This window comes from Sceloporus occidentalis, unplaced genomic scaffold (assembly GCF_023333645.1).
Source record: "Sceloporus occidentalis isolate IW3139 unplaced genomic scaffold, rSceOcc1.0.p SCAF_160, whole genome shotgun sequence".
Classification (NCBI taxonomy): Eukaryota; Metazoa; Chordata; class Lepidosauria; order Squamata; family Phrynosomatidae; genus Sceloporus; species Sceloporus occidentalis.
This window is the reverse complement of record NW_028317140.1, coordinates 1,947,424-1,959,701: the sequence shown is the minus strand read 5'-3', so window position 1 is coordinate 1,959,701 and position 12,278 is coordinate 1,947,424. Positions and strand designations below refer to the sequence as shown.

Sequence of the window (12,278 nt, the reverse complement as noted above, 5' to 3'; positions counted from 1 at the left end):
AATTTGCACGCGGTAGCACCGCCCATCAGCAGGACCTCGCGGCGGGGAAGGAGCATTTACCCCTTGGCGACCTTAAAGCACGAGCCGGGCAACAGGACTTGGCTATCATTTGATGTTGGCACGTAGAACGTTTCCATTAAAGGCTCATGAAACATAGGCAACATTAAGCCCCTCGCGAGGTGTCTATCCTGTTAAGAGTAGGCCTGCCTCGAAAGCTAGTACGACGGCATAGAAGGAAGGCCCTCGAAAGAGGCCAACAAACACAATTAAGGCTGTATCCGCAGAAAGCACAGCTCAAGGCGTCGCTACGAGAAGTAACCACTCAGCTTGCGCGTTCCCCCTCCTAACCTGCTCTCGCGAAGAAAGGACCAGTCATCAAAAGCAACAAGCAGCCGTTAGCCACGGCGCTTGATACTCGCTTCGCGCTCAGGGGAACGCACGCGAGCTCTTCATCGTGGTTACCGAGCCTGACCACTTCCGAGCACATTTCTCCGGTCGCGCACTATAGAAATGATCCCTGAAAGTACAGTCTTGACGTCCGCTCTGCGAGGGACACCGTCCCACCTAAAGGCATCGCTATATAGCTTGCAGCGACAAACTAAAGTTAAGACATTCGCACAACTCCGAAAGAGAAGAAGACTTTGCAATGCATGAATCTTATGAAAACAAACAAAAAAAAACCAATTCGTAACGCTTTTCTTAGAAGTCAATGCGTGAAATAGGCTAGATTGCGTTTATTCAACCACTGAACATACATTACATCCAAGGCAGGCTGCGAGGCAGCGCAGAACATCAACATCAGCAGCTTGACCGAGGACGCTCTGTGATGGCGTTTAAGCATGCTTTGGAAAAGCAAGAAGGAAAAAAAACCAACCAGAGAAGCGTGAGTGATGAGACCACACGTTTAACATTTAAGACCTCCCAGGGGTGGGGCTTATGCAGATATATTGTCTCTGACGTAGGAGCAACACCTGATGAGGCCGCAAAGAGTCTGGGGCGGTACCCTTTTCCCTAACCATAACGGAGGCGGTTCCTGGCAAAGCATAAAGCGTCATTAACACGAGAGGCTAGGCGGCGCGTGCTTCTGGAAGGGCAAGCCCAGGTGCGAGTTCCCGGGAAAGAGAGGAAAGAAAAGCCGGCGGCTGGGCGGCGGTCGCCAGCCTTTCAAGAGCATCAGAAGAGACAGGGCGAAGGAGCTTCCTCCCGGCCTAGGAGGCGCCGAGCGCAGGCTGGGTCGGAAGCGGCAAAGCCAGCTAACCCAGCGGATGAGCAGACGGGGTGAGGCGGAGGAGGCACGCCTCAAGGCGCTAGAGCAGCCCCCTTAGGAGGTAGCGGCAAGGGCCACGCCTGGAGAACCACCAGCTGATACCGGAGATACTGCGGGCTCTATCGTTAAACCGGGATGATCAGGGGAAAGCGCGAACGCAGTCCCCCACTACCAGAAATTATGCAGTCGAGTTTCCCGCATTTGGGGAAATCGCAGGGGTCAGCACAGCCGGAGTGCAATGGCTGAGCCTCACCCTGGGAGAACCCCCTTCGTGATCAGGGTATCTCCCCTGCCAGGTAAGTATGAGCTGCCATAGAAGATGGTGGGGGGCGCCACTTCCACACCCCTCGCTAAAGTCGTGGTGGGGGTTTCTGCTCTAACACTTGGCTCTGTGCAGAACAGCTGCTTGGACAAGGTGCCTGCACACAGGAAATTCCTCATTGTTGCCCTTCAGGGAAAAATCTTCCCGTGTTAAGCTGCGCTTGTAAAATCCAGCATTCCCAGAGTGCTTTGCAGCACAAAAATTTGCACGCGGTAGCACCGCCCATCAGCAGGACCTCGCGGCGGGGAAGGAGCATTTACCCCTTGGCGACCTTAAAGCACGAGCCGGGCAACAGGACTTGGCTATCATTTGATGTTGGCACGTAGAACGTTTCCATTAAAGGCTCATGAAACATAGGCAACATTAAGCCCCTCGCGAGGTGTCTATCCTGTTAAGAGTAGGCCTGCCTCGAAAGCTAGTACGACGGCATAGAAGGAAGGCCCTCGAAAGAGGCCAACAAACACAATTAAGGCTGTATCCGCAGAAAGCACAGCTCAACGCGTCGCTACGAGAAGTAACCACTCAGCTTGCGCGTTCCCCCTCCTAACCTGCTCTCGCGAAGAAAGGACCAGTCATCAAAAGCAACAAGCAGCCGTTAGCCACGGCGCTTGATACTCGCTTCGCGCTCAGGGGAACGCACGCGAGCTCTTCATCGTGGTTACCGAGCCTGACCACTTCCGAGCACATTTCTCCGGTCGGGCACTATAGAAATGATCCCTGAAAGTACAGTCTTGACGTCCGCTCTGCGAGGGACACCGTCCCACCTAAAGGCATCGCTATATAGCTTGCAGCGACAAACTAAAGTTAAGACATTCGCACAACTCCGAAAGAGAAGAAGACTTTGCAATGCATGAATCTTATGAAAACAAACAAAAAAAAACCAATTCGTAACGCTTTTCTTAGAAGTCAATGCGTGAAATAGGCTAGATTGCGTTTATTCAACCACTGAACATACATTACATCCAAGGCAGGCTGCGAGGCAGCGCAGAACATCAACATCAGCAGCTTGACCGAGGACGCTCTGTGATGGCGTTTAAGCATGCTTTGGAAAAGCAAGAAGGAAAAAAAACCAACCAGAGAAGCGTGAGTGATGAGACCACACGTTTAACATTTAAGACCTCCCAGGGGTGGGGCTTATGCAGATATATTGTCTCTGACGTAGGAGCAACACCTGATGAGGCCGCAAAGAGTCTGGGGCGGTACCCTTTTCCCTAACCATAACGGAGGCGGTTCCTGGCAAAGCATAAAGCGTCATTAACACGAGAGGCTAGGCGGCGCGTGCTTCTGGAAGGGCAAGCCCAGGCGCGAGTTCCCGGGAAAGAGAGGAAAGAAAAGCCGGCGGCTGGGCGGCGGTCGCCAGCCTTTCAAGAGCATCAGAAGAGACAGGGCGAAGGAGCTTCCTCCCGGCCTAGGAGGCGCCGAGCGCAGGCTGGGTCGGAAGCGGCAAAGCCAGCTAACCCAGCGGATGAGCAGACGGGGTGAGGCGGAGGAGGCACGCCTCAAGGCGCTAGAGCAGCCCCCTTAGGAGGTAGCGGCAAGGGCCACGCCTGGAGAACCACCAGCTGATACCGGAGATACTGCGGGCTCTATCGTTAAACCGGGATGATCAGGGGAAAGCGCGAACGCAGTCCCCCACTACCAGAAATTATGCAGTCGAGTTTCCCGCATTTGGGGAAATCGCAGGGGTCAGCACAGCCGGAGTGCAATGGCTGAGCCTCACCCTGGGAGAACCCCCTTCGTGATCAGGGTATCTCCCCTGCCAGGTAAGTATGAGCTGCCATAGAAGATGGTGGGGGGCGCCACTTCCACACCCCTCGCTAAAGTCGTGGTGGGGGTTTCTGCTCTAACACTTGGCTCTGTGCAGAACAGCTGCTTGGACAAGGTGCCTGCACACAGGAAATTCCTCATTGTTGCCCTTCAGGGAAAAATCTTCCCGTGTTAAGCTGCGCTTGTAAAATCCAGCATTCCCAGAGTGCTTTGCAGCACAAAAATTTGCACGCGGTAGCACCGCCCATCAGCAGGACCTCGCGGCGGGGAAGGAGCATTTACCCCTTGGCGACCTTAAAGCACGAGCCGGGCAACAGGACTTGGCTATCATTTGATGTTGGCACGTAGAACGTTTCCATTAAAGGCTCATGAAACATAGGCAACATTAAGCCCCTCGCGAGGTGTCTATCCTGTTAAGAGTAGGCCTGCCTCGAAAGCTAGTACGACGGCATAGAAGGAAGGCCCTCGAAAGAGGCCAACAAACACAATTAAGGCTGTATCCGCAGAAAGCACAGCTCAACGCGTCGCTACGAGAAGTAACCACTCAGCTTGCGCGTTCCCCCTCCTAACCTGCTCTCGCGAAGAAAGGACCAGTCATCAAAAGCAACAAGCAGCCGTTAGCCACGGCGCTTGATACTCGCTTCGCGCTCAGGGGAACGCACGCGAGCTCTTCATCGTGGTTACCGAGCCTGACCACTTCCGAGCACATTTCTCCGGTCGGGCACTATAGAAATGATCCCTGAAAGTACAGTCTTGACGTCCGCTCTGCGAGGGACACCGTCCCACCTAAAGGCATCGCTATATAGCTTGCAGCGACAAACTAAAGTTAAGACATTCGCACAACTCCGAAAGAGAAGAAGACTTTGCAATGCATGAATCTTATGAAAACAAACAAAAAAAAACCAATTCGTAACGCTTTTCTTAGAAGTCAATGCGTGAAATAGGCTAGATTGCGTTTATTCAACCACTGAACATACATTACATCCAAGGCAGGCTGCGAGGCAGCGCAGAACATCAACATCAGCAGCTTGACCGAGGACGCTCTGTGATGGCGTTTAAGCATGCTTTGGAAAAGCAAGAAGGAAAAAAAACCAACCAGAGAAGCGTGAGTGATGAGACCACACGTTTAACATTTAAGACCTCCCAGGGGTGGGGCTTATGCAGATATATTGTCTCTGACGTAGGAGCAACACCTGATGAGGCCGCAAAGAGTCTGGGGCGGTACCCTTTTCCCTAACCATAACGGAGGCGGTTCCTGGCAAAGCATAAAGCGTCATTAACACGAGAGGCTAGGCGGCGCGTGCTTCTGGAAGGGCAAGCCCAGGTGCGAGTTCCCGGGAAAGAGAGGAAAGAAAAGGCAACGGCAGGAGAGGAGGCGGCTGGGCGGCGGTCGCCGGCCTTTCAAGAGCATCAGAAGAGACAGGGCGAAGGAGCTTCCTCCCGGCCTAGGAGGCTCCGAACGCAGGCTGGGTCGGAAGCGGCAAAGCCAGCTAACCCAGCGGATGAGCAGACGGGGTGAGGCACGCCTCAAGGCGCTAGAGCAGCCCCCTTAGGAGGTAGCGGCAAGGGCCACGCCTGGAGAACCACCAGCTGATACCGGAGATACTGCGGGCTCTATCGTTAAACCGGGATGATCAGGGGAAAGCGCGAACGCAGTCCCCCACTACCAGAAATTATGCAGTCGAGTTTCCCGCATTTGGGGAAATCGCAGGGGTCAGCACAGCCGGAGTGCAATGGCTGAGCCTCACCCTGGGAGAACCCCCTTCGTGATCAGGGTATCTCCCCTGCCAGGTAAGTATGAGCTGCCATAGAAGATGGTGGGGGGCGCCACTTCCACACCCCTCGCTAAAGTCGTGGTGGGGGTTTCTGCTCTAACACTTGGCTCTGTGCAGAACAGCTGCTTGGACAAGGTGCCTGCACACAGGAAATTCCTCATTGTTGCCCTTCAGGGAAAAATCTTCCCGTGTTAAGCTGCGCTTGTAAAATCCAGCATTCCCAGAGTGCTTTGCAGCACAAAAATTTGCACGCGGTAGCACCGCCCATCAGCAGGACCTCGCGGCGGGGAAGGAGCATTTACCCCTTGGCGACCTTAAAGCACGAGCCGGGCAACAGGACTTGGCTATCATTTGATGTTGGCACGTAGAACGTTTCCATTAAAGGCTCATGAAACATAGGCAACATTAAGCCCCTCGCGAGGTGTCTATCCTGTTAAGAGTAGGCCTGCCTCGAAAGCTAGTACGACGGCATAGAAGGAAGGCCCTCGAAAGAGGCCAACAAACACAATTAAGGCTGTATCCGCAGAAAGCACAGCTCAACGCGTCGCTACGAGAAGTAACCACTCAGCTTGCGCGTTCCCCCTCCTAACCTGCTCTCGCGAAGAAAGGACCAGTCATCAAAAGCAACAAGCAGCCGTTAGCCACGGCGCTTGATACCCGCTTCGCGCTCAGGGGAACGCACGCGAGCTCTTCATCGTGGTTACCGAGCCTGACCACTTCCGAGCACATTTCTCCGGTCGGGCACTATAGAAATGATCCCTGAAAGTACAGTCTTGATCAAGGCACTGTTTATTGGTACGACCAGACTCACTCCCATACTCACGCACACATCTCTTAATTCATAGAACAAAAGACCATCACAACTTTCTTTTGGAATGTGTAAAGGCCACAGCGTTTATTTTATTTTCAGCAACAAACTGTGACACACCTTTATTGAATATCAAACAAAGTAACAATGTATGAATACATTCACAAGTTTACAAACAAGTACACCACGGGGCTATTTCTTCCCAATATCATTGAGCCCCGCATTTGCTTAATCAACAATAAACAGTCCCACTTGAGGAACACCATTCATTTTGTTACCATGTACTGCGCTCCTCCCACCAGCCGTAAACTGCACCAGCAGGTGGGCTTTGTCAGTACTACCAAACAGCTTCCCCTTGGGACCCTGCCCGCAGGAAAGACCCCACACCGTACACCAACGCGGACCCATACCTGAGATGGGTACCCCGCAATATACGACCAACTTGAACAACCAACTGTCCAATAATTCCCAAGAAGCACGCCACCAAACATCAACGGTAATAAAAACAAAAGTATCAGGGAGGGAGGGCGGGAATTTCTCCCTAACAGGTCTTCACAGCTTCTTATAAATTTTATTAAACTGCGCAACACCCTCAGGCAACAGCTGTATATATAGCCTTATTTAGTTTTCTCTCCCTCTGTTGCTACCGTAAACTCACCTATCATGAATATGACCCCACCCCTGCTGTCACTCACCCCGTCCTCCTAGGGTCAAGCAAAGGCCAAAACAACTCCCCCTCCCATCTGGGGTCACCCAAAGGGCAGCCTGTGTCCCATACCAAAACCCAGGCCTGATCACGGCGCCCTTCCTCTTATATTGAGTTATCCAGGGCTTTCATGACGTCCGCTCTGCGAGGCACACCGTCCCACCTAAAGGCATCGCTATATAGCTTGCAGCGACAAACTAAAGTTAAGACATTCGCACAACTCCGAAAGAGAAGAAGACTTTGCAATGCATGAATCTTATGAAAACAAACAAAAAAAAACCAATTCGTAACGCTTTTCTTAGAAGTCAATGCGTGAAATAGGCTAGATTGCGTTTATTCAACCACTGAACATACATTACATCCAAGGCAGGCTGCGAGGCAGCGCAGAACATCAACATCAGCAGCTTGACCGAGGACGCTCTGTGATGGCGTTTAAGCATGCTTTGGAAAAGCAAGAAGGAAAAAAAACCAACCAGAGAAGCGTGAGTGATGAGACCACACGTTTAACATTTAAGACCTCCCAGGGGTGGGGCTTATGCAGATATATTGTCTCTGACGTAGGAGCAACACCTGATGAGGCCGCAAAGAGTCTGGGGCGGTACCCTTTTCCCTAACCATAACGGAGGCGGTTCCTGGCAAAGCATAAAGCGTCATTAACACGAGAGGCTAGGCGGCGCGTGCTTCTGGAAGGGCAAGCCCAGGTGCGAGTTCCCGGGAAAGAGAGGAAAGAAAAGCCAACGGCAGGAGAGGAGGCGGCTGGGCGGCGGTCGCCAGCCTTTCAAGAGCATCAGAAGAGACAGGGCGAAGGAGCTTCCTCCCGGCCTAGGAGGCGCCGAGCGCAGGCTGGGTCGGAAGCGGCAAAGCCAGCCAACCCAGCGGATGAGCAGACGGGGTGAGGCGGGGGAGGCACGCCTCAAGGCGCTAGAGCAGCCCCCTTAGGAGGTAGCGGCAAGGGCCACGCCTGGAGAACCACCAGCTGATACCGGAGATACTGCGGGCTCTATCGTTAAACCGGGATGATCAGGGGAAAGCGCGAACGCAGTCCCCCACTACCAGAAATTATGCAGTCGAGTTTCCCGCATTTGAGGAAATCGCAGGGGTCAGCACAGCCGGAGTGCAATGGCTGAGCCTCACCCTGGGAGAACCCCCTTCGTGATCAGGGTATCTCCCCTGCCAGGTAAGTATGAGCTGCCATAGAAGATGGTGGGGGGCGCCACTTCCACACCCCTCGCTAAAGTCGTGGTGGGGGTTTCTGCTCTAACACTTGGCTCTGTGCAGAACAGAAGAAGACTTTGCAATGCATGAATCTTATGAAAACAAAAAAAAAAAAAACAATTCGTAACGCTTTTCTTAGAAGTCAATGCGTGAAATAGGCTAGATTGCGTTTATTCAACCACTGAACATACATTACATCCAAGGCAGGCTGCGAGGCAGCGCAGAACATCAACATCAGCAGCTTGACCGAGGACGCTCTGTGATGGCGTTTAAGCATGCTTTGGAAAAGCAAGAAGGAAAAAAAACCAACCAGAGAAGCGTGAGTGATGAGACCACACGTTTAACATTTAAGACCTCCCAGGGGTGGGGCTTATGCAGATATATTGTCTCTGACGTAGGAGCAACACCTGATGAGGCCGCAAAGAGTCTGGGGCGGTACCCTTTTCCCTAACCATAACGGAGGCGGTTCCTGGCAAAGCATAAAGCGTCATTAACACGAGAGGCTAGGCGGCGCGTGCTTCTGGAAGGGCAAGCCCAGGTGCGAGTTCCCGGGAAAGAGAGGAAAGAAAAGGCAACGGCAGGAGAGGAGGCGGCTGGGCGGCGGTCGCCGGCCTTTCAAGAGCATCAGAAGAGACAGGGCGAAGGAGCTTCCTCCCGGCCTAGGAGGCTCCGAGCGCAGGCTGGGTCGGAAGCGGCAAAGCCAGCTAACCCAGCGGATGAGCAGACGGGGTGAGGCGGGGAGGCACGCCTCAAGGCGCTAGAGCAGCCCCCTTAGGAGGTAGCGGCAAGGGCCACGCCTGGAGAACCACCAGCTGATACCGGAGATACTGCGGGCTCTATCGTTAAACCGGGATGATCAGGGGAAAGCGCGAACGCAGTCCCCCACTAACAGAAATTATGCAGTCGAGTTTCCCGCATTTGGGGAAATCGCAGGGGTCAGCACAGCCGGAGTGCAATGGCTGAGCCTCACCCTGGGAGAACCCCCTTCGTGATCAGGGTATCTCCCCTGCCAGGTAAGTATGAGCTGCCATAGAAGATGGTGGGGGGCGCCACTTCCACACCCCTCGCTAAAGTCGTGGTGGGGGTTTCTGCTCTAACACTTGGCTCTGTGCAGAACAGCTGCTTGGACAAGGTGCCTGCACACAGGAAATTCCTCATTGTTGCCCTTCAGGGAAAAATCTTCCCGTGTTAAGCTGCGCTTGTAAAATCCAGCATTCCCAGAGTGCTTTGCAGCACAAAAATTTGCACGCGGTAGCACCGCCCATCAGCAGGACCTCGCGGCGGGGAAGGAGCATTTACCCCTTGGCGACCTTAAAGCACGAGCCGGGCAACAGGACTTGGCTATCATTTGATGTTGGCACGTAGAACGTTTCCATGAAAGGCTCATGAAACATAGGCAACATTAAGCCCCTCGCGAGGTGTCTATCCTGTTAAGAGTAGGCCTGCCTCGAAAGCTAGTACGACGGCATAGAAGGAAGGCCCTCGAAAGAGGCCAACAAACACAATTAAGGCTGTATCCGCAGAAAGCACAGCTCAACGCGTCGCTACGAGAAGTAACCACTCAGCTTGCGCGTTCCCCCTCCTAACCTGCTCTCGCGAAGAAAGGACCAGTCATCAAAAGCAACAAGCAGCCGTTAGCCACGGCGCTTGATACTCGCTTCGCGCTCAGGGGAACGCACGCGAGCTCTTCATCGTGGTTACCGAGCCTGACCACTTCCGAGCACATTTCTCCGGTCGGGCACTATAGAAATGATCCCTGAAAGTACAGTCTTGACGTCCGCTCTGCGAGGGACACCGTCCCACCTAAAGGCATCGCTATATAGCTTGCAGCGACAAACTAAAGTTAAGACATTCGCACAACTCCGAAAGAGAAGAAGACTTTGCAATGCATGAATCTTATGAAAACAAACAAAAAAAAACCAATTCGTAACGCTTTTCTTAGAAGTCAATGCGTGAAATAGGCTAGATTGCGTTTATTCAACCACTGAACATACATTACATCCAAGGCAGGCTGCGAGGCAGCGCAGAACATCAACATCAGCAGCTTGACCGAGGACGCTCTGTGATGGCGTTTAAGCATGCTTTGGAAAAGCAAGAAGGAAAAAAAACCAACCAGAGAAGCGAGTGATGAGACCACACGTTTAACATTTAAGACCTCCCAGGGGTGGGGCTTATGCAGATATATTGTCTCTGACGTAGGAGCAACACCTGATGAGGCCGCAAAGAGTCTGGGGCGGTACCCTTTTCCCTAACCATAACGGAGGCGGTTCCTGGCAAAGCATAAAGCGTCATTAACACGAGAGGCTAGGCGGCGCGTGCTTCTGGAAGGGCAAGCCCAGGTGCGAGTTCCCGGGAAAGAGAGGAAAGAAAAGCCAACGGCAGGAGAGGAGGCGGCTGGGCGGCGGTCGCCAGCCTTTCAAGAGCATCAGAAGAGACAGGGCGAAGGAGCTTCCTCCCGGCCTAGGAGGCTCCGAACGCAGGCTGGGTCGGAAGCGGCAAAGCCAGCTAACCCAGCGGATGAGCAGACGGGGTGAGGCACGCCTCAAGGCGCTAGAGCAGCCCCCTTAGGAGGTAGCGGCAAGGGCCACGCCTGGAGAACCACCAGCTGATACCGGAGATACTGCGGGCTCTATCGTTAAACCGGGATGATCAGGGGAAAGCGCGAACGCAGTCCCCCACTACCAGAAATTATGCAGTCGAGTTTCCCGCATTTGGGGAAATCGCAGGGGTCAGCACAGCCGGAGTGCAATGGCTGAGCCTCACCCTGGGAGAACCCCCTTCGTGATCAGGGTATCTCCCCTGCCAGGTAAGTATGAGCTGCCATAGAAGATGGTGGGGGGCGCCACTTCCACACCCCTCGCTAAAGTCGTGGTGGGGGTTTCTGCTCTAACACTTGGCTCTGTGCAGAACAGCTGCTTGGACAAGGTGCCTGCACACAGGAAATTCCTCATTGTTGCCCTTCAGGGAAAAATCTTCCCGTGTTAAGCTGCGCTTGTAAAATCCAGCATTCCCAGAGTGCTTTGCAGCACAAAAATTTGCACGCGGTAGCACCGCCCATCAGCAGGACCTCGCGGCGGGGAAGGAGCATTTACCCCTTGGCGACCTTAAAGCACGAGCCGGGCAACAGGACTTGGCTATCATTTGATGTTGGCACGTAGAACGTTTCCATTAAAGGCTCATGAAACATAGGCAACATTAAGCCCCTCGCGAGGTGTCTATCCTGTTAAGAGTAGGCCTGCCTCGAAAGCTAGTACGACGGCATAGAAGGAAGGCCCTCGAAAGAGGCCAACAAACACAATTAAGGCTGTATCCGCAGAAAGCACAGCTCAACGCGTCGCTACGAGAAGTAACCACTCAGCTTGCGCGTTCCCCCTCCTAACCTGCTCTCGCGAAGAAAGGACCAGTCATCAAAAGCAACAAGCAGCCGTTAGCCACGGCGCTTGATACCCGCTTCGCGCTCAGGGGAACGCACGCGAGCTCTTCATCGTGGTTACCGAGCCTGACCACTTCCGAGCACATTTCTCCGGTCGGGCACTATAGAAATGATCCCTGAAAGTACAGTCTTGACGTCCGCTCTGCGAGGGACACCGTCCCACCTAAAGGCATCGCTATATAGCTTGCAGCGACAAACTAAAGTTAAGACATTCGCACAACTTCGAAAGAGAAGAAGACTTTGCAATGCATGAATCTTATGAAAACAAACAAAAAAAAACCAATTCGTAACGCTTTTCTTAGAAGTCAATGCGTGAAATAGGCTAGATTGCGTTTATTCAACCACTGAACATACATTACATCCAAGGCAGGCTGCGAGGCAGCGCAGAACATCAACATCAGCAGCTTGACCGAGGACGCTCTGTGATGGCGTTTAAGCATGCTTTGGAAAAGCAAGAAGGAAAAAAAACCAACCAGAGAAGCGTGAGTGATGAGACCACACGTTTAACATTTAAGACCTCCCAGGGGTGGGGCTTATGCAGATATATTGTCTCTGACGTAGGAGCAACACCTGATGAGGCCGCAAAGAGTCTGGGGCGGTACCCTTTTCCCTAACCATAACGGAGGCGGTTCCTGGCAAAGCATAAAGCGTCATTAACACGAGAGGCTAGGCGGCGCGTGCTTCTGGAAGGGCAAGCCCAGGTGCGAGTTCCCGGGAAAGAGAGGAAAGAAAAGCCAACGGCAGGAGAGGAGGCGGCTGGGCGGCGGTCGCCAGCCTTTCAAGAGCATCAGAAGAGACAGGGCGAAGGAGCTTCCTCCCGGCCTAGGAGGCGCCGAGCGCAGGCTGGGTCGGAAGCGGCAAAGCCAGCCAACCCAGCGGATGAGCAGACGGGGTGAGGCGGGGGAGGCACGCCTCAAGGCGCTAGAGCAGCCCCCTTAGGAGGTAGCGGCAAGGGCCACGCCTGGAGAACCACCAGCTGATACCG

General features: G+C 53.5%; 12 non-coding genes across 12 annotated transcripts; all 12 read right to left on the bottom strand.

Moving 5' to 3' along the window:
* Positions 1-317: 317 nt before the first annotated feature.
* LOC149280004 (small nucleolar RNA U3) lies at positions 318-533 on the bottom strand. Its single transcript, XR_016278361.1, has one exon. It is a non-coding gene; the product is annotated as a small nucleolar RNA U3 (small nucleolar RNA).
* Positions 534-1,407: 874 nt separating this feature from the next.
* On the bottom strand, positions 1,408-1,571 carry LOC149280003 (U1 spliceosomal RNA). Its single transcript, XR_016278261.1, has one exon. It is a non-coding gene; the product is annotated as a U1 spliceosomal RNA (small nuclear RNA).
* A 535-nt stretch (positions 1,572-2,106) lies between these two features.
* Positions 2,107-2,322, bottom strand: LOC149280002 (small nucleolar RNA U3). The gene has a single exon (XR_016278420.1). It is a non-coding gene; the product is annotated as a small nucleolar RNA U3 (small nucleolar RNA).
* An 874-nt stretch (positions 2,323-3,196) lies between these two features.
* On the bottom strand, positions 3,197-3,360 carry LOC149280001 (U1 spliceosomal RNA). The gene has a single exon (XR_016278259.1). It is a non-coding gene; the product is annotated as a U1 spliceosomal RNA (small nuclear RNA).
* Positions 3,361-3,895: 535 nt separating this feature from the next.
* On the bottom strand, positions 3,896-4,111 carry LOC149280000 (small nucleolar RNA U3). The gene has a single exon (XR_016278419.1). It is a non-coding gene; the product is annotated as a small nucleolar RNA U3 (small nucleolar RNA).
* An 880-nt stretch (positions 4,112-4,991) lies between these two features.
* LOC149279999 (U1 spliceosomal RNA) lies at positions 4,992-5,155 on the bottom strand. The gene has a single exon (XR_016278258.1). It is a non-coding gene; the product is annotated as a U1 spliceosomal RNA (small nuclear RNA).
* Positions 5,156-5,690: 535 nt separating this feature from the next.
* On the bottom strand, positions 5,691-5,906 carry LOC149279998 (small nucleolar RNA U3). The gene has a single exon (XR_016278484.1). It is a non-coding gene; the product is annotated as a small nucleolar RNA U3 (small nucleolar RNA).
* Positions 5,907-7,666: 1,760 nt separating this feature from the next.
* Positions 7,667-7,830, bottom strand: LOC149279997 (U1 spliceosomal RNA). The gene has a single exon (XR_016278339.1). It is a non-coding gene; the product is annotated as a U1 spliceosomal RNA (small nuclear RNA).
* Positions 7,831-8,717: 887 nt separating this feature from the next.
* On the bottom strand, positions 8,718-8,881 carry LOC149279996 (U1 spliceosomal RNA). Its single transcript, XR_016278333.1, has one exon. It is a non-coding gene; the product is annotated as a U1 spliceosomal RNA (small nuclear RNA).
* A 535-nt stretch (positions 8,882-9,416) lies between these two features.
* LOC149279995 (small nucleolar RNA U3) lies at positions 9,417-9,632 on the bottom strand. Its single transcript, XR_016278418.1, has one exon. It is a non-coding gene; the product is annotated as a small nucleolar RNA U3 (small nucleolar RNA).
* An 878-nt stretch (positions 9,633-10,510) lies between these two features.
* On the bottom strand, positions 10,511-10,674 carry LOC149279994 (U1 spliceosomal RNA). The gene has a single exon (XR_016278257.1). It is a non-coding gene; the product is annotated as a U1 spliceosomal RNA (small nuclear RNA).
* Positions 10,675-11,209: 535 nt separating this feature from the next.
* On the bottom strand, positions 11,210-11,425 carry LOC149279993 (small nucleolar RNA U3). The gene has a single exon (XR_016278483.1). It is a non-coding gene; the product is annotated as a small nucleolar RNA U3 (small nucleolar RNA).
* Positions 11,426-12,278: the final 853 nt, after the last annotated feature.